Source organism: Mustela lutreola, chromosome 3 (genome assembly GCF_030435805.1).
Source record: "Mustela lutreola isolate mMusLut2 chromosome 3, mMusLut2.pri, whole genome shotgun sequence".
Classification (NCBI taxonomy): Eukaryota; Metazoa; Chordata; class Mammalia; order Carnivora; family Mustelidae; genus Mustela; species Mustela lutreola.
In genome coordinates, this window is record NC_081292.1 from 157573724 (window position 1) to 157595046 (window position 21323).

Consider the following 21323-nt stretch of genomic DNA (forward strand, 5'->3'; position numbering starts at 1 on the left):
TTCTCTGTTCATGACATACTAGTATCATTGGGACTATAGCTCTTTGTTTTATTATATATTTATTCACTCTACTTCCTTACCCCTATCCTGTTCCCTCTGCCTCCCTATAAACCATCACCAGACTGTGCTTAACATACATCACCTTGAGGGACCCTGAATGGCTCAGTCCGTTAAGTGTCTGTTATTGGTTTGGGTCACAATCCTGGAATTGAACCCTGCATTAGGATGCTTCTCCCCCTGTCCCTCACCCCACTCATTCTCTCTCTCTCTCTCTCTCAAATAAATAAATAAAGCCTTTAAAAAAATACATCTCTGTGTTTATAAGGGACCTTACAAAACACATATTGTTTTGATGTCACAATTTCAAACGTATTGTAAATTACATTGTCATATCTCATTTTGTAGCTGATATGATTCACTAGGTGCTACGTTTCTGAGAGCATCCATGTTACTCCGTGACACATATCAGCCATTCCTTCCACAAGCTGCATATGAGTCATGGTGTGGGCCATTACCAGTTACCTGTCCACTCTCCTAGGGAACACTTAGGTTGCCTCCACAAATAACAGTGCAATGAAGATCCTGGTATAAGTCCTTTTAGGGACTTCTATGAGAAATTATTTGACCTACATAAGAATTTACATATACAAGTATTTCCAAAGGGAAATACTAGTCCATGGTTTATATGCAAACCTTATGTGCCCAAATGGTACCAGTTTCTCTCTGAAATGGCTGCCCCCACCCATATGCCCACCAGTGGTGCACAGGGTCAAATGTCCTTGTGTGTTTGCCCACACTGAGCATTATATGGCTTTATAATATCATCTAGTCTAGGGGGCCTAAAAGGATATCTCCTTTTAAACTTTTTATTTGATTCATTTTAAGTAAGCTACACACCCAGCAAGGGGCTTGAACTCACAGCCCTGAGGTCAAGAGTCACATGATCTACCAACAGAGCCAGCCAGGCACCCCAGATATCTTCTTTTTTAACTTGAGTTTCTTTGTTAACGTTTTAAAGGTAATTAAAAAATGTCTTCTCCACCCAAACATATGGCTCTATCATCTAGTACCCTTTTACTCTCCCATGACCTCTCTTAGAATCCAGCTGTGTGTTTCCACCTAGTCAGACTTGTATATCTTGCCTAAAACCTCAGGCTCAGCATCTTTCAAAGCAATATGAAAAGTTCATGGATTATTAATGCTGAGAAGAATCTTGGTGACCTAGAACAATAGTTTCATTTTCCACCCAAGGAAACTGAGGCCCAGACAAAATAAAATGATTCTCCTGTTAAAGTGATTTGAGGGAAAGAACCAGAACTGATAAACAGCAAGATGCAGGTTGGAAGAGGCAGAGCTTTGGAGTCAGAGAGAAAAAGGAAAATACAAGAAGGTTAGAACACTTCAGTAAGGATCCCCAAATGGATCTCAAGCTGAAACTACCCTTGAAAAGATGCAGAGAAAATAAGGGAAATGTCCAGAGTGGAGAAAGCCACCATTGTTAGGTATGAATATGCTGTGTTTTGTGCATAACAGAGGGCAGCAAGAATATATGGCTGCATGGTACCTGGGTGCCTCAGTCCTTAGGCATCTGCCTTTGGCTCAGGTCAGGACCCTGGGGTACTGGAATCAAGCCCCATATCAGGCTCTCTGCTCAGCAGGAAGCCTGCTTCTCCTTCATATATACATACAAACACACATACCTACATATGGCTACAATAGCTAAAATGGGCATGGGAGTTGGGGAGCTGGAGAATCTAGCTAGGACTGGCTACATAATTCTTAGTGCCAGATGAAAATTCAGGGCTGCGTGTTTGAAAATTAAAAATTACAACACAGCTATAGCTAAGCTAAGTACAAGACCCTGTACAAATGCACAGGTTGCACATCCAGTGAGGTTTGCCCTGAGTCTAGCAACATTTAAAAAATGTGGTTGGAATTAGGAGCCACTGAAGTGTGTGAGCAAAATGAAAACAATGTTTAAATGTTGATAAAATGAAAACAATGTTTAAAAAATATACATCTTTCTTAGGAATAATGCCACAATATATATCAAATTTTTAAATTATATTAACATACAATATATTATTTGTTTCAGGGGTACAGGTCTGTAAATCATCAGTCTTACACAATTCACAGCACTCATTGTAGCACATACCCTCCGTGATGTCCATCACCCAACCACCCTATCCCTACCTCCCCCACTCCCCAGCAACCCTCAGTTTGTTTCCCGAGATTAAGAATCTCTTATGGTTTGTCTCCCTTCCTGGTCCCATCTTGTTTCACTCCCCCCCCCCCCATGACTCCCCACCCCGCCTCTCAAATTTTGTATCAATATTTAAAATGCTCCCACCCTTTGACATAACAGTTGCACTTCTAGGAAATTATCCAGCAGATATTTAATAAGTGAACCAAATAGCATTTGTTCAAAGATTTTCACTGCACTGTTGTTTCTACTACCAAACATCAGAAGCAGAATAAATGTCCTCAGCTTAGGAACTGGTTAAGGTAAGGACAGGACCTTCATGCAACGCACATTTTCAGCGTGTTCCTACATCTTAGTCTTTGAGCTGGATTCTTCACTTCCCTTGCCTTGATTCTAAATCTTTAGGGAACTTGGCCTTCGGGCACTATTTGTGATTGTGAGATGGAATAAATAATGTTTTAATTACTAATCAGTAAAGGGCAGTTGGATATGAACATAGAACCATTAAAAAGAAAGAGGTAACTCCACTTGGATAGAAGAAACAATTTCTGATATCTATCTTTTTAAAAAAGAGAGAGAAAGAAAAGGCAATAGCACAGCGGTATGTATGGTGTCGACCACTTGTGCATAAAAGCCGTATGCAATATTTGTATCTACATATGGTATCTGTGGATGAAAATGCAAGAAAGTGATGGCAGTGGGTGGCCTCTAATAAACAGATCCCAGGAAATGAGGGTAACCGGCGGAAGGTCGGATGAAGACAAGCTTTTTAGTGCATCGTCTAATACTTTTTTTGAATTTTGCACCATACGCATGGGCTCCTTATGAAAAAATGTATGTCTCTTTTAAAAGATCAAATGACTTGAGAGGAATAAGACAGAAGGGAGGAGAAGGCCATTTCTGCCATTAGGTGGCAGGTGTCCAAGTGGCCCAGCTCAAGAGTATTTGAATAAATGCTGCAGCAGAAATGAGGGAATATCGAGACCCACATATCCTCTACCCTGAAGATGCTGTAAGAATTTGACACTAATTCAATCTTGAACTGGCAATAAAGGAACGACTGACTTTTCCAAAATTAAGGAAATGAGAAAGGGAAGGAAGGGAGGAAGGGAAGGAGTAGGCGAGGGAGGGGGGTTCAACTAGGGGCAATGGCAACAGAAAGCAGAGGTTTCCCAGGTAACCCAGGAAGTGAGCTGATAAGGATCAGCGCCAGGCCCAAGGGATGGGCCTGAGGAGGAAGAGCGAGATTTGATGCTGTTTTAAAAGGGGAAACTCAGATTCGTGGACTCATTGGATATGCTGGAGGAGTAGGGAGGAGCACATCCTGAGCAGGCTGCATTTGCAGTGACAGCTTTCCAGGAAATATTGCTGCATTCTCAACATCTGCATGCATCTGAGAATTACACCTGGATTCTTCATTTCCATGCCTTGATTTTAATCCTTAGGAAAGTAGGCCTTGGGGTACTACTTGTGATTCTAAAATGGAATAAGTAATGATTTAATTCCCAGCCAGTAAAGGGCAATCCAAATGACTGGTTCCACCATTTCCCCAGGGCTAGTTTGTAACCTGGGACAGAAATAAGCTGTGTGTATTAAATCAATACAATCGCTCACAAGTTAAAAAAATAAAAAAATAAAAAAGATAAAAAAGCATTGCTTTGGTGGTTATGTATTCTATGAACTGTTTCTCTTTCTTAATGGCTTGTTTTCTTCAGATGATATAAGCGAGGCCATATCTCCATGGTGAGCCAAAGCCAACCAGGGACTAGGGTGCCCTGAGCAACTGTTCCAAGGTGCTATGATGCATATTACAAGTCCCCGCTTGCCCCACTGGGCTGTCACAATGACAGGTTTCCTAAGAGAAATGATTGTGTAACATTCCACGGCACTCCCCATTTCCTCCTCTCTGCCAGCCCCAGGAGGGGCCACTCATCAGAGCACGGATGCTCAGCAGACTAGGGAAAGTGCTGGCGTATGCCACCCAGAAGACACCGTTGGCCGTCTTGTGATTGTTCCACGCTTGGCCGGACCAGCAATGAAATCACTCCCTCCACAGCACCTCTGATGTGAAACAGGTTTAGTACACAGCATAGCTCTGAAACACAACAACGCATGTGTTCGTCAGGATGTGTTACTCAGCCTTAACGAGAGGAAGTTCTGCTTGCCTGAAGAAGATTTCCACAGATTCCATGACAACCCACTCCCCTGTTTCTCTACCTTTGACTCCCAACTCTTACCACTTCTCAGGGGTCTGCCCTCAGCTGTCCTCTGTCTGTGATTTCCTCCACTTCTAGATACTTAATCTTTCATGGCTGTGCTATCCGCTCCCAACTCCACTTCAGTAGCCTTGGCTTTCTCTAGATCTAGATGTCCAGGAGGCATCTCCTGCTACTTACCTCAGAGTCTATGTTGCCCAAAGTGAACACTTGACTCCACCCTTTTCCTTCCAGTCATTTTTCTTCCTGACTTTCCTACCCGATACTATTATTTTCCCAGTCACTTAAGCTAGATTCCTTTCCCCCTTCCTTCTGCCTTGCCATGAACTTCATGCTAGAGCCTTCCACCTGGTTCAGGACCTTGGTGCATCTCCACTCCCATTTGTAAGCACCTTCTGAGTGCATTTCCCGACTTTCAATCTCTCCCACCCCTACTTCTCAGGCACATTGTTGCCAGATGATCCGGTCAAATACATTGTTTCTTGTGCTGCTCAAAAAATTTTCAGTGGCTTTCCCGGCTACAAAGTATCCTTATTCCAACAAACAAGGGATACTTCCTACAAACTTTTTCATGGTTTTTATTGTCTTCTTGTAATTCTACCACAGATTCATTTCTTTAAATTTTCTTAAACTTTCAGGTTATATTACATTTATGGATAATGAGTTCTCTAAATTTATTGTTTGGGGTAAAATTATTTCTCAATTTTTTTTTTTGTTTAGATGTGAGCAATATAAATATAATACTACTCAAACTACATAGAAAAAGACAACTTATTTTCTAAGGACAACTTACGGACTCACATAAACACAAAGCCCAGAATTTGTTCTAACTAGGTATGGTTGCTTCTAGGGACTCGGTGTCATATTGGGGATGTGTATCTCGCTCTATTTCTTGGACGAGCAAGGTAGCAGGAAATCTAGCTCTATACTTCACCCATTTGAACACCTGAGCAGAAAGATAGTCTTTGCTTGTAGCTCTGATAAGAAAGTTCTGGTAAGTTCTTGGAAAGTTGTCTCACGTACAGCCACATGTCCATCTCCAAATTAAACACAGTGAAAAGGGAAAATATTTGGCTAGATCTGTTTCACATATCCACCACTGTGACAGAGAAATAGAGATGAAGGAGAAAGTTAACCTCACTCAAATCTCAAGGTATCAATTCTCTACAGAACAGAAGATGCACCAGACTTCTATCAGAAATAAGTGAACTACTAAACAGACCCAGACACATACCTGGAATGCTTTTGGCTGTGTATAACAAATTGCCCAACTTAAAGGGGCTTAAACAACAAGGATCTTTAATGGTCTTACCTAACCAAAAGTCTGGATGGAGAAAATCCCAAGATGGTACAGTGTCTCTATCTTTCTTTTGAATCATCTTCAGTCTCTCTACATGTCATAAAATGGTTGGGCAGCTCCAAGCATTACAAATCATATGGCAATGTTACCAGCAGGGAAAAAATGGCAAAAGAGACCTTCCATACTATCTTTCTCAGAAGCCCCGAGCTGTCCATGCTTCCCTGTCTTTGGCCGGAAGTGTCACAAACCCATCCTAGACCAATCTTTGGAAACGATAAAGGGATAACTAACTGGCTTAGTGCCCCACATGTAGTCCTGGCGCTAGGTAGACTCGTAGACTTTTCAGTAAGAAAAAATGTAGATAGGCCATTAAAATTGTTTGCCATTAGGCCCTACTTCTTATTTGATCCCTTCTATCTGTTTAAACTTTTGGTAGTGTTTCTTGTGCTGAGGGAATTTAGACTTTTTAAATTTTGAATCACAACATTTTGGAGTTTGAAGCAACTTAGGTCATTTAGTTCAGGGCTTTTCAAAGGTTTTTTTGTTCTTATTGTTGTTTGTTTGGTTGGGTTTGTTTGTTTTGTTTTGTTTTGTTTTGATTTCAGACTTGTAATTCAAATGCAAATAAATAGGAGAGTTTAAAAATGGCCTGGTGGGAGTGAGGGGCCTGGGCAAAAAAGGTGGGGCCCCACCAGCCAATGGCCCTGAGGCTCTTCTGGGAAGTTAAAGCCCTTCAGAATGTAATTTGAAAACCACATCTCTCTTCAGTTCTCTCATTTAGAGAACTGAGGCTCTGAGAGGTAAAATGCTTTGACCTTGTTCTTCCACAGGTTACTTAGGATTGCAGCTTCAATTTACTGATTCCCTAATCCCTTCATATCTTTTATGCCTTAATAATTTCATAATGTATTTGTCTTCAAATTTTGCCCTGTATCCACACACTTAAAAGGCCTTAAAAATAAATCTTAATGTAGAAGTTTTTACATTATTTTTTAGCCTTTTATGATTTTTTCTAACTCCACTCTACTATTTTTCATATATAGTGTCCTGAGCTGATGTAGTATTTCTGGTGCAACAGGGCTGTGACTGAGCACCAAAGATTGCTTGATACTACATGTGCTCCAGTATTGCCTCTAAGAGCCTCAATTCCCTCAATTGTTAAGGGGAGGTAATTATAATACCTACCTCGCTGGGTTCAAATCCATGTGTAATGCCCTTACATAGCCAAGCATATATTCACTGCTACCATGTTTACTATTATTTTCTCATATCCCCTTCCCCCCACAACCCCCAAATCTTCCTTAGCTATCAAAGATCCTTCAAATTGTTGGGAATTTTCCCCCTCACAGATAAAGGACCAATGATGTCTAAATTCAGAAACTTCTATCTTGTATTTACCTTCATTTCCATAAATGCCTTTCCTTCACTTTAGTTTCTCTCCCTCATATATCTTTGCTGCAGGGTTTGCAGTTTTACTTTCTGTGGGCACTAAGAATAAAGGTTCAGATTCATACTATTAGAGTTGAAAGAGGTCCCATGATCAAGTTATTCACAATGAAGGAAGAGGCAGTTTAGAGAATTTAGGTCATTTGGCTAGAATCACAAATGCTTCAACTTTCCCTGTTCAGATCACATAGTTCTAATTTACCTTTATAATTTGGATCAGGGTCCCAGTTCCTGTCACAGCTCCCTCATCCTTATCTCCTGTTCTTGACAAAGATCATCATGTATTTATCCCAATAGCTAAAAGATAATTAGGGAGGGGCTGATGTAAGTTTTCTAAATGTCTACATATAGCCAGGTAATTGTGTAATCCTGTACATACATAACAAGATTTTCATTTGCCTGCCTCACCAAGGTCAGCTTCAGAACAATCACTTCATAAGTTCAACAGAAGTTAATATAATAGGATTTTTTTGTAAATGTTTTCCCAATATTTTATTATAATTACAAATATCATTGCTTTCTTTAATATCAAATACAAAAACATATAATTACAAGGGGAATCATTACACACGCGGAAATATCTCTTCTATTAAAATGTGGAAAGAAACTTCTCCCGTGAGCATTGGTGGTTCAGTGGTAGAATTCTCGCCTGCCACGCGGGAGGCCCGGGTTCGATTCCCGGCCAATGCAACAGCGTTACCTTTTTCCTTCTTTTTCCTTTACTTTCCACCCATGTGTGTTAGGTTCCCCAAGCAAGTTAAGTAACGATATCCAAAAGTTGATTTTATGCACATGAAGAATGAAGTACCGAGGGTAATTTCCGGTTTCACTTTTACTTACAAGAAGAAAGGTTGTTTCTCTGAGCTTAGCCTCACTTTAAGACTGTTTCCGAGAGCCCTTGAATATGTAAGCAAAACGTATGCATGCTAGCGTTCTAGAAGAGGAAAAGAAAAGTAATCTTGGCTGTTTGGAGATGCCGGGGATTGAACCCGGGACCTCACACATGCGAAGCGCGCGCTCTACCACTGAGCTACATCCCCCAGCCGAGGAACCCTTTTCTGGTAAAGGGATTCATTCGGTCCCTTTAGCGCTGGTCAGACCAGTGAGGTTTCAGGCGTCTGTTTCGGTGCGCGCCTCCGCGCACGTTCCTACCCTTCGACTCTCGTCTCAGGCTGCTTCCTTGGTGCTTCGGGACCCCATGCCGCCCGCCGTCTGGGACGCCGGCGGGACGCGCTCCCCAGCACGCCCGCCGGGGCCGGGAGCTCGCAGCGGGAGGCGGGGGTGGGGGGGGGGGCGCCCAGCCCCGCGAGGAGGCGGGACCGTCGCCCGGAGAGTGCCCCAGGGCTGGGCGCCGCCGCCGCTTTACGGCGCAGGCGCGGGGGTGGCGAGGGCGCCACCCGCGTTCCCCCCGGACTGGCGGTCGCGACCCACCGCCCAACGCGCCCGCGGCCCCGCGCGGGGAGCGTCGCCCCGGTGCTGGCGGAGACCTGCTCCCGAAGTAGAGGCTGGGGACCTTCTGTGCGCACTCGGAAACCTGGTTTACCTGTCCCTCCAACCCCGCCCCGCAATAAACTCGCATCCCAGGTAATCGACCTGTTCAGGCCAGGTCCCCGCGAGCCGGGGTCTGCGGGAGTTCGTACGGCCACCTCCGGGAGGTGTGAACGATTCTGCAACACGCTCTTCTCCGTGGGGACCAAACAAAACATGACACCGCCCCCCTCTCTGTTGCTTAATTATCTATAAAGGATGATAAAGTTGGGCGGGGAACCTGCTCAGGACGGATTTTTCTCTCTGATATTTACACCTTGGACACCTCTGACTGATGGATATGTTAAGACAGTAAAGTAAGTCACTGAACACCTCCTTTAATGTCCTCTGAACCCTCCCTAACAACTAATCGCGCCCCCAGCCCCGAATGAAGAAACGTATCCGGAGTCCTGTTGCCTCGGAAATTGCTTCTCTGCAGTTGTTTGGGCTACATAATACTTGCATTCTAGGGGGATGATGTGTGTTTGACCCTTCCCGGTGCGGTTTAAACTGACACCACCCCCAGGCAAGCGAAGCCTCAGTGTAGAAGCCTCCGGCCCCTGATGGAAGCGGGGGGAGAGATCTAGTGTCTGGGGAGCTGGGTCGCTCTCATGTCCAGTCGACCGGACCGGTACGGCAGACCCCAACAGGTTAGGTAGCACAGGGAGGGCCTAGAATTTCTACTCACTTCAGTTGCAGTAAAGGACCTCTTGTAAATGAAATGGTCAGCAGGCCAAAAAAGCAGAGCAGAGAGCAGAAGTTGCAAAATAATTCTGAGTAACCCACAAGCTTCATAATCCACTCTTGGATTAAAAATAAATAAGTTACTGTGTTTGCTTACAGTAATTTAAACAAATAATGGCTCATAATCAGATTTTGTTTTTAACTAGAACAAGCCACATGCTGATCTAATACAATAATACAGAATGTCCAAAAAAAAAAAAAAAAAAAAGGAAAAACCCACAAAAAAACACAAAAACAAACCACGTCAGTGGACAGCCATTAGGAGTTCTGCTCCAAGCTAGAACATTTCTAAACGAACCCCTAGATTCCATCCTGAGGTACTAGAAGATGAACATGTTCAGTTGACTCTGAATTGGGAAACAGGGATAAAACCATTTCTCCACCCCCAAGGTTTTCACCAGGGCAAATTACAACGGTAGCATTTAGTTAATTGTAAAAGAAGTACATTGGCCTCTAGTGACCTCACGTTGCCATCCTCTTTGGTACCCTTCCCTCAAGTTCGGGCTTATTTCTCCATCACCTCAGGAAACTCCCTTTCTGGGATAACTCCCTTCTTTCTCAGGCAATTGTGAGATCTCAGAGCTAAGCCCAGAGAAGTCTCTTCATAAATGCCCACTCCTATTCCTTCATTCCAAGGCCTAACCAAGTGCATTTGATAAAGAAAATGAAGCTCTAAAGCCAACAGAGGATATCACGTTGATTTACTGGCTTGGCTTAACCCAAAAGAAAGGCTTCAACTCCCTGGGCTTGTTCAGCCACTGTGGTTGGTGGAAAGGGTGACTAGGAGGCACACTTTTGGATTAGGGCGACTTTTCAGGAAAACTGGGATCACATCTATACTTTTTGCAAATAAAACTGCGTCAACTTTGTTCACAGAAGAAGGGAGGCTAGCCAAAATGTCCAAAATTATAGAGTATTAAAAAACACAGTTCTATCTTCTACCCTCCCATTTCTCTTGATTGGAGACAAATTTCTCCTTCTCAGTCTCCCTCTTTCTCTGCCCCCCCCCACATCAAACGCAATGATTGACCACAAGCCCCCACTTTGAAGCAGGTGATATTGATCCCTGGCTGTGCTTACACCTTCCCTTCATATTCTTGCTTCAGCTCTTGGCACTCTGGCTAGCAGGTACAGAGCACGTTTCCTTCAGAGCTGACTATGAGCTAAGATGTTTATTTCCAGTCCAAGCAGCAGTTCTTACTCCTGACTGCACATTAGAATTACTGGCAGAGCCTTTGACAAATGCTAATGCTTGCTAGAGCCCAACCCCAAGCCAATTAAATTAGACTCTCAAGTAGTGGGCCCAAGCATTAGTGTCTTTTTAAAATCTCAGATGATTCCGACATGCAGCCAAACCTGGGGGCTGCTGCTTTAGAACTATTCACATGTCAACAAGAGGTGTCCAGTGATAGTATTTAACTAAACCTACTCTTTTTTTTTTTAAAGATTTTATTTATTTGTTTGACAGAGAGAGATTACAAGTAGGCAGAGAGGCAGGCAGAGAGAGAGGGGGAAGCAGACTCCCTGCTGAGCAGAAAGCCCGATGCGGGACTTGATCCCAAGACCCTGAGATCATGACCTGAGCCGAAGGCAGTGGCTTAACCCACTGAGCCACCCAGGCGCCCTAAACCTACTCTTTTAATCACTTTGCCATATATATGTATACCAAATCACCATGTTGTATGCCTTAAATGAATATAATGTTATATATCGATTATATCTCAATAAAACTGGAGGAAAAAAAACAAGGGAGGTCTATTATTAGCCCAGTGATTCTTGACCTTGGCTGCATATTGGAAGTACTTGGCAAGCTTTAGGAAAAAAAAAATTCTGATGCTTGAATCCCATTTTCAAATATACTGATTTAACAATTCTGACCCATTCTTGGCGTGAGATTTTTACAAGGCTTCCCAGGTGGCCCTATATGCAGCTAAAGCAGAGGACCACAGCATCAGGGGCACCCTTTCTCAGGTTCTCCACCCTGCCGTATGAGCAGCCAAGCCCATCATAGGTCTGAAGCAGAGGACTCCAGAGCCCCCCACACTTGGAAATTGGCATTGCCAGAGGATGAAAAGAAGCTGACTCATTCCAACTTTTCTTCCCTATTTTCCTTCATCTAAAATAAAACTGGTGAAAGCAGGTGTTCAAGTGCTAAAAACAAGCATTTCTTAACCTCATATATCCAATCTCCTCTTCGTGAGGTGTTTCTGCTGCTTTGCTAGCCATTAGAAAAGCTCCAGAGGGGAATAGGAAAGGGGTGGAGAATAATCTGCACTTGGCACCTGGGAATACCCAGTGCTTGGGTTTTCCCGGATGAAAAAAAGATCGGATTGCTTTACTCAAAACCTAAAGGAATAGGCCGTGCTTTGAAATATATTATGTTACTCCTCAGGATCATAACTATTAGTAATTCTTCATTACCAGAGTTAATTATCATTAATAACAACCTGAGGGCCAAAAAAGCTACTGGTTACATTTAATTCAGAGAAAGTTAATAAACTTTTTTCAATAAGTATCCCAAAGTGAAAAATTCTAGTGATCATAATTTGCATTTGGAATTAGAAGTATTTATTGAACAGTAAGTTAGAGCCTACTTAGAAAGATGCAAATTCTATAATTTAGATTCTGGTTACAAGTAGATGGAAACAGAAGGAGGTACATATTTAAGATGACATTTAGAGAAGAGATGTTAGAAAAAGCCCATACTTCTGGAAACTATCAATGGTCAGTCAGTTTAAGAAAGGGTGTTTTAAGCCTGGAAGGAGAAAAAAATATCTATGTGGGGTCTGAGAGATTTTCCAAATTCAGATGATCTATTCATAATTGGGTTTGTAGTCTTATAGTACTGGCCTATTCACAAAAGCTGGAAATAGGATATATTTTCTTATGGTGTTCTCAGAGGTCTTATTTTGACAACTAGCAAAAGAGATAGGTATTGTATATTATTCTATATGAATTCTCCAAAGCAGTAGCAGTCACTAAATTCTCAATAGGCATATAACACATGCTGGCTTATAAACTCAAGTGGGTAACTTTTAAAAAATGGTGTCTAAGGGTAAAGAGGTGTAAAGGACTCTACTAGGGTAATGGAGATATTCTAAAAGATTCTAAAATTGGATTATGATCATCACACAGCTGAGTAAAATTACCAAAATTAGGTAATTGTACAGTTAAAATGTGTGAATTTTATGATATGTAAATTATGCCTCAATACAGTTTTAAAAAGGGGAGGTCCATAAGGGAACGGAATGTGTTAACAGTGGAATGGGATGAATGTGCCAGAGGGATATTACACTGCAGACTGCATAACTCATCTCGAAAGGGAAAAGGTGGTACCCGAAAGAGGGAAAATTGTGTATATAGAAGGAAAGAAGCAAATAGTTGTCACATCTGTAGGGTGTCTACTGTCTCTAGTAACTGTTAACAAGAACAGGGAGCACAAGCTACGTGCTGGGAACTAAACTAAGCACAGGCAAACACAAATAAACATTGCCATACAACTGATGAATGCTATAAAGGAGTTTTGCGTGGAGCATTGAAGGAAGAAACAGGAACAATTTAATTTGCCCATGTTCACATAGGTACAGATGTTGAAAGCAGAAGTCAAACCAAGCTTATCTCACCCTTCAGTCTGTATTCCTAGGCTGAATAAATGTCTTCTATGCATGTGCCACAGACTGCTGTTCTCCTTCCTATAATAAATCTTCTGGCTTCTAGCTGGACATATGAACACCAGAAGCAATGATATTCCCTACCCTCCTGGGCAGTAGGTGAAGGAACAGGCACATCTTCCTCCTCTTAGGACACGTGCCAGAAGGTGTAAACAAACACCATTTCCCCTCCAATCCTATTGGTAGAACTTACTCTCATGACTAAATCCTCAATCTAGCTAAGTGAGGGTTGGAGAAAAGGGAAAGTTTTTTCCTTTCCCTACTGGCCAGAGTGCCAAGAGCTGAAGCAAGAATGTGGAAGGGAAGGTATAAGCACAGCCAGAGATCAATGTCACCTGCTTCAAAGTGGGGGCTTGTGGTCAAACATGACGTTTCATGTCCATACCTGGGTAGAGCAGCTTGGGTCCCAAACAGCTGTCTAGTCCCTTTGTGCTCTCTGCAGAGAGAATCTAGACTTCTGTAAGAGAGGCATAAGCTTTCTTCATGTTTAAGCCACTTTATTTGTAGTCTCTCTTTCTCAGAATAGAACTTAAATTCTAATTAATAGAAATAATGGTTCTTTCTAAAACATAGGTAAGGATATAGACTTATGTGGCCCCTAAGTCTTTGATGAAAAGCAGTATTGCCAACCTCTAACACTAGGCTGGGGTTTCCTGGCCCTGACAATAAGCTCAGGATTAGACAAGTGGAATGGTGGCTAGCAATTATCTTTTTCATTAATTCTAGGCATAGAAAGGACATAGAACTTTCCTGCTTATTTATGATCAAAAGGGAAAGGGATATAAAGGCAATCACACCAAAATGAGATACTCTTTCTTAGTAGGTCCTCTGTATCTTAACCATACTTAAAGGATTAGAGCCAACTAAGAAAAGCCATAACTTTCTCTCTGGATTGAGACATTTAGCTCCCAAAGATCGTACTTCATGCTGCTCCTTTCCAATTCCAAACTTTTGTTATTATGTTATCAACTCCTTAAGAAGGGAGGAACAGGTTAAAATGTTAACAGGTATCAAAAATACTCATATTTCTTGCCCCTCTTGAGTAACAATGCAGATGCCAACTACGGCATTGCCCTTATCCTCACTTGGGAAACTGAAAGTTCTTGCCTGATGTACAAAAAAGGCAAAAAGGATAATAAGAATGCCTCTACCCTTAACAGCATTTAGAGAAATATTATGTGGACCCCCAGGAAAAACTCCATAGCTCTGCGAGAAAAACTATATATATACACATATATATGTATATATACTGGAGAGAAGGAGGTGCTCTGATTTAAACAATTATGTGCATGATAGTGTCATTCAATAAAAGAGAATACATTGGAAGGAGAGCAAGCTTTATAGGTGGTCATTAATTCTATCTTTATTTTGTTCAATTTGAGGTACAGTCATCTCTCCAAAGACAGACCCTGAGCAGATATTTAGATGCTGGATTTGGAGATGACAGGTTTGGCATTGAAATACATACTTAAGAAACACCGGTATAGAGAAAATAAAGTCAGAGACTGGATGGGACTAATTAGAGCACAGAATGAGACAAAGGGTACTGAAGATCTACTTTCAGGTATTCTAATATGTAAAGACTGAGAAAGGAAAATGAAAAGGAATAACCAGGGAGACAGGAGGAAAAGCAGAGGAATAAGGTCTTAGGGATCCCACTGGGAAAAGAATGTTTTGAAAGGGAATTTCAAATACTTAAATATTTAAAATACCATCCCCCGTGAAATCAGGTATTCTATCTAAGATTTAAAATGTCCATTAGAGGGACGCCTGGGTGTCTTAGTTGGTTAGGTGTTTGCCTTCAGCTCAAGTCATGATCCCAGGGTCCTGGAACTGAGTCCAGCATTAGGCTCTTTACTCAGCAGGGACCCTGCTTCTTCCTCTGCCTACCACTCCCCCTGCTTGTGTACTCTCTCTCTCAAACATATAAAATAATAAATAAAATCTTTTTTAAAAGTGTCCATTAGATTTAGTGACATGGAAGTCATTGGTTGACATTAATAACAGTTACTTCACTACAAAACTGAATGTTAATTCTTTTAATAAATGCTGTGTAATTCACAGTTTCTCTCTGTGGAAAGTTTCCCTGTCTTCTAGCAAAAGAGCTGTTTCATGCTCTTTATCCTTTAATACCAACCTTAAATAAACTATTTTTTCTGAAGCAAATTCATCTGGAAATTATAGAGGGACGCCTGGGTGGCTCAGTCAGTTAAGCAGCTGCCTTTCACTCACGTCGTGATCCCAGAGTCTTGGGGTAGAGTCCCACATCGGGCTCCTTGTCCGGTGGGGAGCCTGCTTCTCCCTCTGCCTGCTGCTTCCCCTGCTTGTGTGCTCGCTCTCTCTGTCTCTCTCTGACAAAGAAAAATCTTTAAAAAAAGAAAGGACATGAGACACAAGTACTTAAATCATAGGAGAATTTACAAATAGGAAAGGCTCTCCTTTTTCTTTTCTGATACTAAAGAACATTACACCTATTCATTTACTCAATCTTTTATTCAAAGCAATTATACTGATCACCAACCATATACTACAACTGTGTTCAAAGTTAAGGATAAAAAAGTGACAAAGTTACTGTTCTGACTGTACTTTGGGTCAAGGGAGGAGGCCACCAAATATAAAGTATCAATAGTGTAATAAAGGATATGGTGGAAGAAACTACAAGTTTCGTATGAACACACAGAAAGAAGCCTTCACCCAGTTCTAGGAGATGAAGGAAGGTTTTTGGGGAGGCATGAAGTATGAGTAGCAGTTAGCCTATTGGAGATAAGTAGGGATAGAAGGATGAAGAGCATTCTAATCAAAAGAAACAGAATATGCAATAGCCTAGAAGTCAAGAAGATCATAATGGCTTTGAGGAACAAAACTTAAATTTTGTGGGGAGGGTACATGCTGTACTGTAGAGCATGAAAAGGAAGAGCTGAAGATGGAAAATAGGCAAGGGCCTTGTAAATTTCACAAACCCTCAGAGATCTGTGGAAACCATGCAGAGTTCTACACAGGAAAACAATATGAGATTTTATTTTTAGAAAAATTATTCTGGCTGTAGTATATAGAACATAGGGGCAGGGGCCCCAATAAGAAGCAAGAAAACCACTGGAAGCTTCCTCCTGACATCAGCAAAGAAATTACAAACTCAGGCAAGAGAGGATGATCAAGTGCTTCAATGTCTAATATGGTGGCCATTAGCAATATATGTCTACTGAAATGTGGCTAATCTAAAGTGAGAAGGTAAAATATCTCAGTAATCGTTTTTATCATGACTACATGTTGAAATGATAATATTTTTAATATATTGGATTTAAATGAAATACATTATTAAAATTAATTTCTTTGTTTCTTTTTACTCTTGTGGGTACTAGAAAATTGAAAATTGTACACACTGGACTCATTATATTTCTATTGGACAAACTGATTTAGAGCACTTGCATGGGAAATGGATAAAATTGAATAAACAAAGAGATACTGAGGTAGGACTTGCATGTCAGTTGGATATAGAGGATAAGGAAAAGGGAGGAATAAATGATTCCAAAACTTCTGATTTGAGCAACTAAATAAAAAAATGGTATATTGAAGAACACCTAGGGATATTAAAGCCCTTTTTGTTTTGTTTTTAAGATAGAAGAAGATTCCAGGGAAGGATGGAGTCTGGGATATAGTTAATGTGATAGATTTAGAGACAGTAAGTTGACATTCCCATGAAAAATGCTTCAATTTTCTCTGTGAAGAAGAAGGTTCATCTCCTTGGTCTCAGGGCCAAGATATTATCTTTAAAGTTTTGATGAAAATGGGAAAACTCTAGAGGAGCTGGAAGGATTCCAGGCAGCACTGAGACCAAAATGAAGTTGGAGAGAGGACTGTGGAGAGCTGCTCGTCTTCGGCAGGCCCAGAGAAAGGGGAATGCCAGATTGCCTGAGGAGAGGTTCCATTAGGAATTTTTGACAAAAGGACAGTGGAGCCAGGAAGTATGGGAATTGATAAGGGTAGGACTGAAGAAATAAACATAAAATCTCAGGTTTTCCTGAAAGGAAGTAAAGAGAAGAATGGGTTGACCAGGGGCACCTGAGTGGCTCAGTGGGTTAAGCCTCTGCCTTCGGCTCAGGTCATGATCCCAGGGTCCTGGGATCGAGCCCCACATCGGGCTCTCTGCGCTGCAGGGAGCCTGATTCCTCCTCTCTCTCTGCCTGCCACTCTGCCTACTTGTGATCTCTGTCAGATAAATAAAGAAAAATTCTAAAAAAAAAAAAAAAAAGAATGGGTTGACCAGATGCTTGCAGAATTCCTTGATGTCAAAGTGAGAGGGCTGTGGTCAGTGGTATCTGGGAAATAAATATTTCAAATATTTCAGAGGGTGATGACATTGCCCTGGGAGTGAATACTTAAAATGGAGTGGAGGTGAAGTTTAATACAGATATGATCAAAGAATTGAGAGGTTTTAGATATTCACAGGGACATTAATTCACCTCAGGGAAACAGTGGGGTCTGGGTGAAGCATGCAGTGAGCCAGAAGCATGTCTTTAAGGAACGAGGAGGTGGGTGGGTTGGTGACAGGAGGGAAGTAGATTTATAGCATAGTAATTATCCAATACATGTTAGTTTCTCTTAACAGTTTATATACAAATTAATAAATGATCCTATTTTGTACTTTCACATTAAAATAATGTTCCATCCTTCTCTCCACAAACACATGGAGATACGATATATGTCTCCTCTCTCTCTCTCTCCACACACACAGACACACACACTCACATATGCTACTCACAGCTGATATACATTATTCCAGTTTTTAGACAAAATTGACAAAGAATTGGGGGGAAATGTGATAAATTGTGCATTTCATTTTGTGCTTCAGATAGAAAAAAGATGTACATTTTTTAAAGCATCATTAACAATAGCAACTTCATAAATGTGCTCAAATATTAGCTTCTAAAGGTTAGAGGCAGGCCATGCTCGTACATGCTGAAGAAGCATTTTTTAAGACAGATTTTTATAGTGAAAAGAGAGCTTAAGTAGGAGTCAGAAAACACAATATCCAAGAAGCTTGATCAGTTATCAGGTGTTTGGGGCAAGACATTTAACCTCCCTGAATATCCACTTATCCATCTGTAGAAGATGGGTGATGTTCACAGCTCCCACAACTCAGTGGGATCTTTGAGAGGATTAAGTAAGAAAGCATACAGGAAATTCCTTTGTGGCCTGTTAAATGTTCATAAAAATTATCTGAGGGGACATGGGACCGAGCTCTGGTAAAAATTTATCATGGTTCCAACAATACTAATAATATTCTCATTGAAAGAGGGAAATTAAGGTTTGGGTCAAATTTGTGATTTCTGAAGGAAGGTTACTTTTTTATTGATAATTGGTTATTCTGAACTTTGGTGGGATTTCTTTTCTTGTTTAGGTTAGTTACCAAAGTACATCATCTCTGAGATTTCCTTAAAAAAGGGTCGACCTTGTATCATCTCACTGGAGTCACCTGAAATGTTTGTTTAAATGACAGCTGCCTGGACTCAGCATCTAAAGATTCTGCCCTTTGGGCTGAACCTCAAGAGCCTATATCTGAGCTGATGCTACACACACCACATTTTTTAAATTTGTTTTATTTGTTGAGCTGTAATTCCCATATCATATATCCACCTATTGCCAGGGCACCACTCATTGGTTTTATATGTTCGCAAAGTTGTGCAACCGTCACCATAAAATGAGATCTGTTGGGTTAGGTTAAAGTTTCATGGACATGGAGACAGCTCTGTGGCTAATGTATAAAGAATCTCTCCCCCAATCCCAAGTATCAAGATAGCTGAAAGACAAAATCATTGCATTCCACCAGACTGCTCAGCTTTCTGAGAGCTGATGGATTTCTGCTAACCATATTTCTCCTATTTTACAAAAGAGTTAGGGGACACTATAGAGAAAATGCAAATGCTGCCTAACTAAAGGAGAGTGGAATTTTCCACCTCCCTGAAAATCTGGCAAGCCCTGGCCTTCTCTTCCCAGCCCATGTATCAGAAAGAGTTTGTAAGGGAAAAGAATCATGATCAGGCGAAGGTTCCCCAGCTCCTCTTAAGGCCTACTTTCTGATCTATAAGTCTTTTTCTCTTCTTAAGAATTCAGGATCAATGCAACTTCCTAATATCTTTAGACAGAGCATGTCTCTAAAAGCTTATTGACATTTTCAGTTTGTCAGCTTCCAGAACTCCATTGTTGACTCAGTTCCACCTCTGTTTAATTAGAGGGGATAGACTTTTAAACAAAAACACTTCATTGTTTCTGTAAATGGTAACAGAAATGGTAAGGTGTGAACCAGAAACACCCAGGGCTTTAGAAGGAGTCACAGTCCTATTCAGGCTGATGTTTGAGATATTTTGCAAAGTGCTTTTCTTTTTTTTTTTTTTTTTAAAGATTTTATTTATTTATTTGACAGACAGAGATCACAAGTAGGCAGAGAGGCAGGCAGAGAGAGAGGGGGAGGCAGGCTCCCCGCTGAGCAGAGAGCCCGATGTGGGGCTCGATCCCAGGACCCTGGGATCACGACCTGAGCCGAAGGCAGAGGCCCTAACCCACTGAGCCACCCAGGCGCCCCGCAAAGTGCTTTTCTTACTCTGTGGGGAATAAAATGTTTTGGAGAAGCATATTGGGAAAGCTAGGTAAGCTGCTTTTCTAGTTTTCACAGAGACGGTTTCTTATTTAGTGTACAGTGTGGTAAATTTCTTGAGAATCATACTCACTTAAGAGTATTAAATATATATATAATCTATTTTATCTATTAATACCTAATATTTTATTTGTAATGTTTATATGTATTATTATATGCATTATATAATCTCTTCCCTTCTAATGGAATTACTAGTCACTCTAAGGAGGTCATATCAACAACTAAGTTTGATCATGAGGACAAAAACAACAACAAAAAAACTCATAAACTCTTTCAGAGGGTTTAAACCAATAGCTCCTTTTTACAGATGAAAAACTAAGGTTCAGAGGTTTGTAACTTTCAGTTAGAACACACTTATCTGCTTCCCTTAGAGTAGGTGGTCACACCTTTATGGCACATTATCTTGAATTAACAGTAAGAACTCAATTAAATATGATTTTCAGGGTGAAGCCCTAAAAGCTGTAATGAAGTAAGTTCTAGTCTCTGTTAATAGTTGAGTATTATATTTTCAAAATTACGACATTAAAATGAAAGCAGAGTTATGTTTTAGACTTGGTTATTTTCCATGATGTCGAGATACAACCAGACAGCAAGTTATGCTTTAAAGTTGGTTGTTTCCCTCTGCTGTACACAAAGATTGTCAATTCAGTAGAAAGCTCAGCTCAAACCAACTATGAATGGTTTCCAAATTCCAGAGACCTCTGTCTGGGAACATTTTTCAAACCGCCGGTAGTATTGCCACATATAGATCCCATCCAGGTTTAAAGCCTAGGCCCCCACAACATCAACCTTGTTTATAAGTCTTAAAGTTGCCCCTAGTTCCAGGAAATACTTTGTCATCATGCACTTGACAATTTTTGGTTGCCATCAACCGCGTCACAAACTTAACACTCAGTTTTCCCAGTCAATCTTTCCAGGGACCCAACTCACCTCTCTGTTTGGGTTTCCATGCTGACATTTAGAAAAACAACAGTCACTCGACTCATAAAGCACTTTCTCATGTTCGTACTAATTTTAATATTGACTTTCTCCTAAAAGCTCCAAAATATTTTAAGGTTTTTTTTTTCCTTTTTTTGCAAGATTGAGCTTCCAACTTGTGTTTTTTTAAGTGCTTCCAAATTCTTTCTTAACATATGTTGCACGAAGTCTGTCCTATTAACAGAACCCACTCCTCTTCCACATAGCATAAAAATCCAAGATTTAGCCTTTCAGAGAGCATTTCTAGGTTGTACCATTAATTTGAGCTTTGAGTTTCACTCAAATCAATTTGTTTAGATTAGGTTCTCTCAAGTCACTTTATAATCATCAAAGATTCTGAGTTCAAATCCATTTCTGGAACACCCAATTTAATATATCTGGATGAGGACACATTTCTTTATATGTGAGGGAAGTGAAAAGAAATTGTTTTTAATGAACATAGCAGTATAACATTTGATCCTAACATTTTTGAACAGCTCTCTCTTTGCTTTCCCCCTTCCACCCAGGAAACTCTGTTTAAAATTATAGGATTGCATCAATATGTGTATCAAATTAAGAATTTTAGAGAGGTATAATTGTGTGTGAT

The 21323-nt window shown here is 40.9% G+C and overlaps 2 non-coding genes across 2 annotated transcripts; one reads left to right on the forward strand and one right to left on the reverse strand.

The window, feature by feature from the left end:
* The first annotated feature begins 7784 nt into the window (after window positions 1-7784).
* TRNAG-GCC (transfer RNA glycine (anticodon GCC)) lies at window positions 7785-7855 on the forward strand. Its single transcript has one exon. It is a non-coding gene; the product is annotated as a tRNA-Gly (tRNA).
* Window positions 7856-8133: 278 nt separating this feature from the next.
* On the reverse strand, window positions 8134-8205 carry TRNAA-CGC (transfer RNA alanine (anticodon CGC)). Its single transcript has one exon. It is a non-coding gene; the product is annotated as a tRNA-Ala (tRNA).
* Between the last annotated feature and the right edge of the window lie 13118 nt (window positions 8206-21323).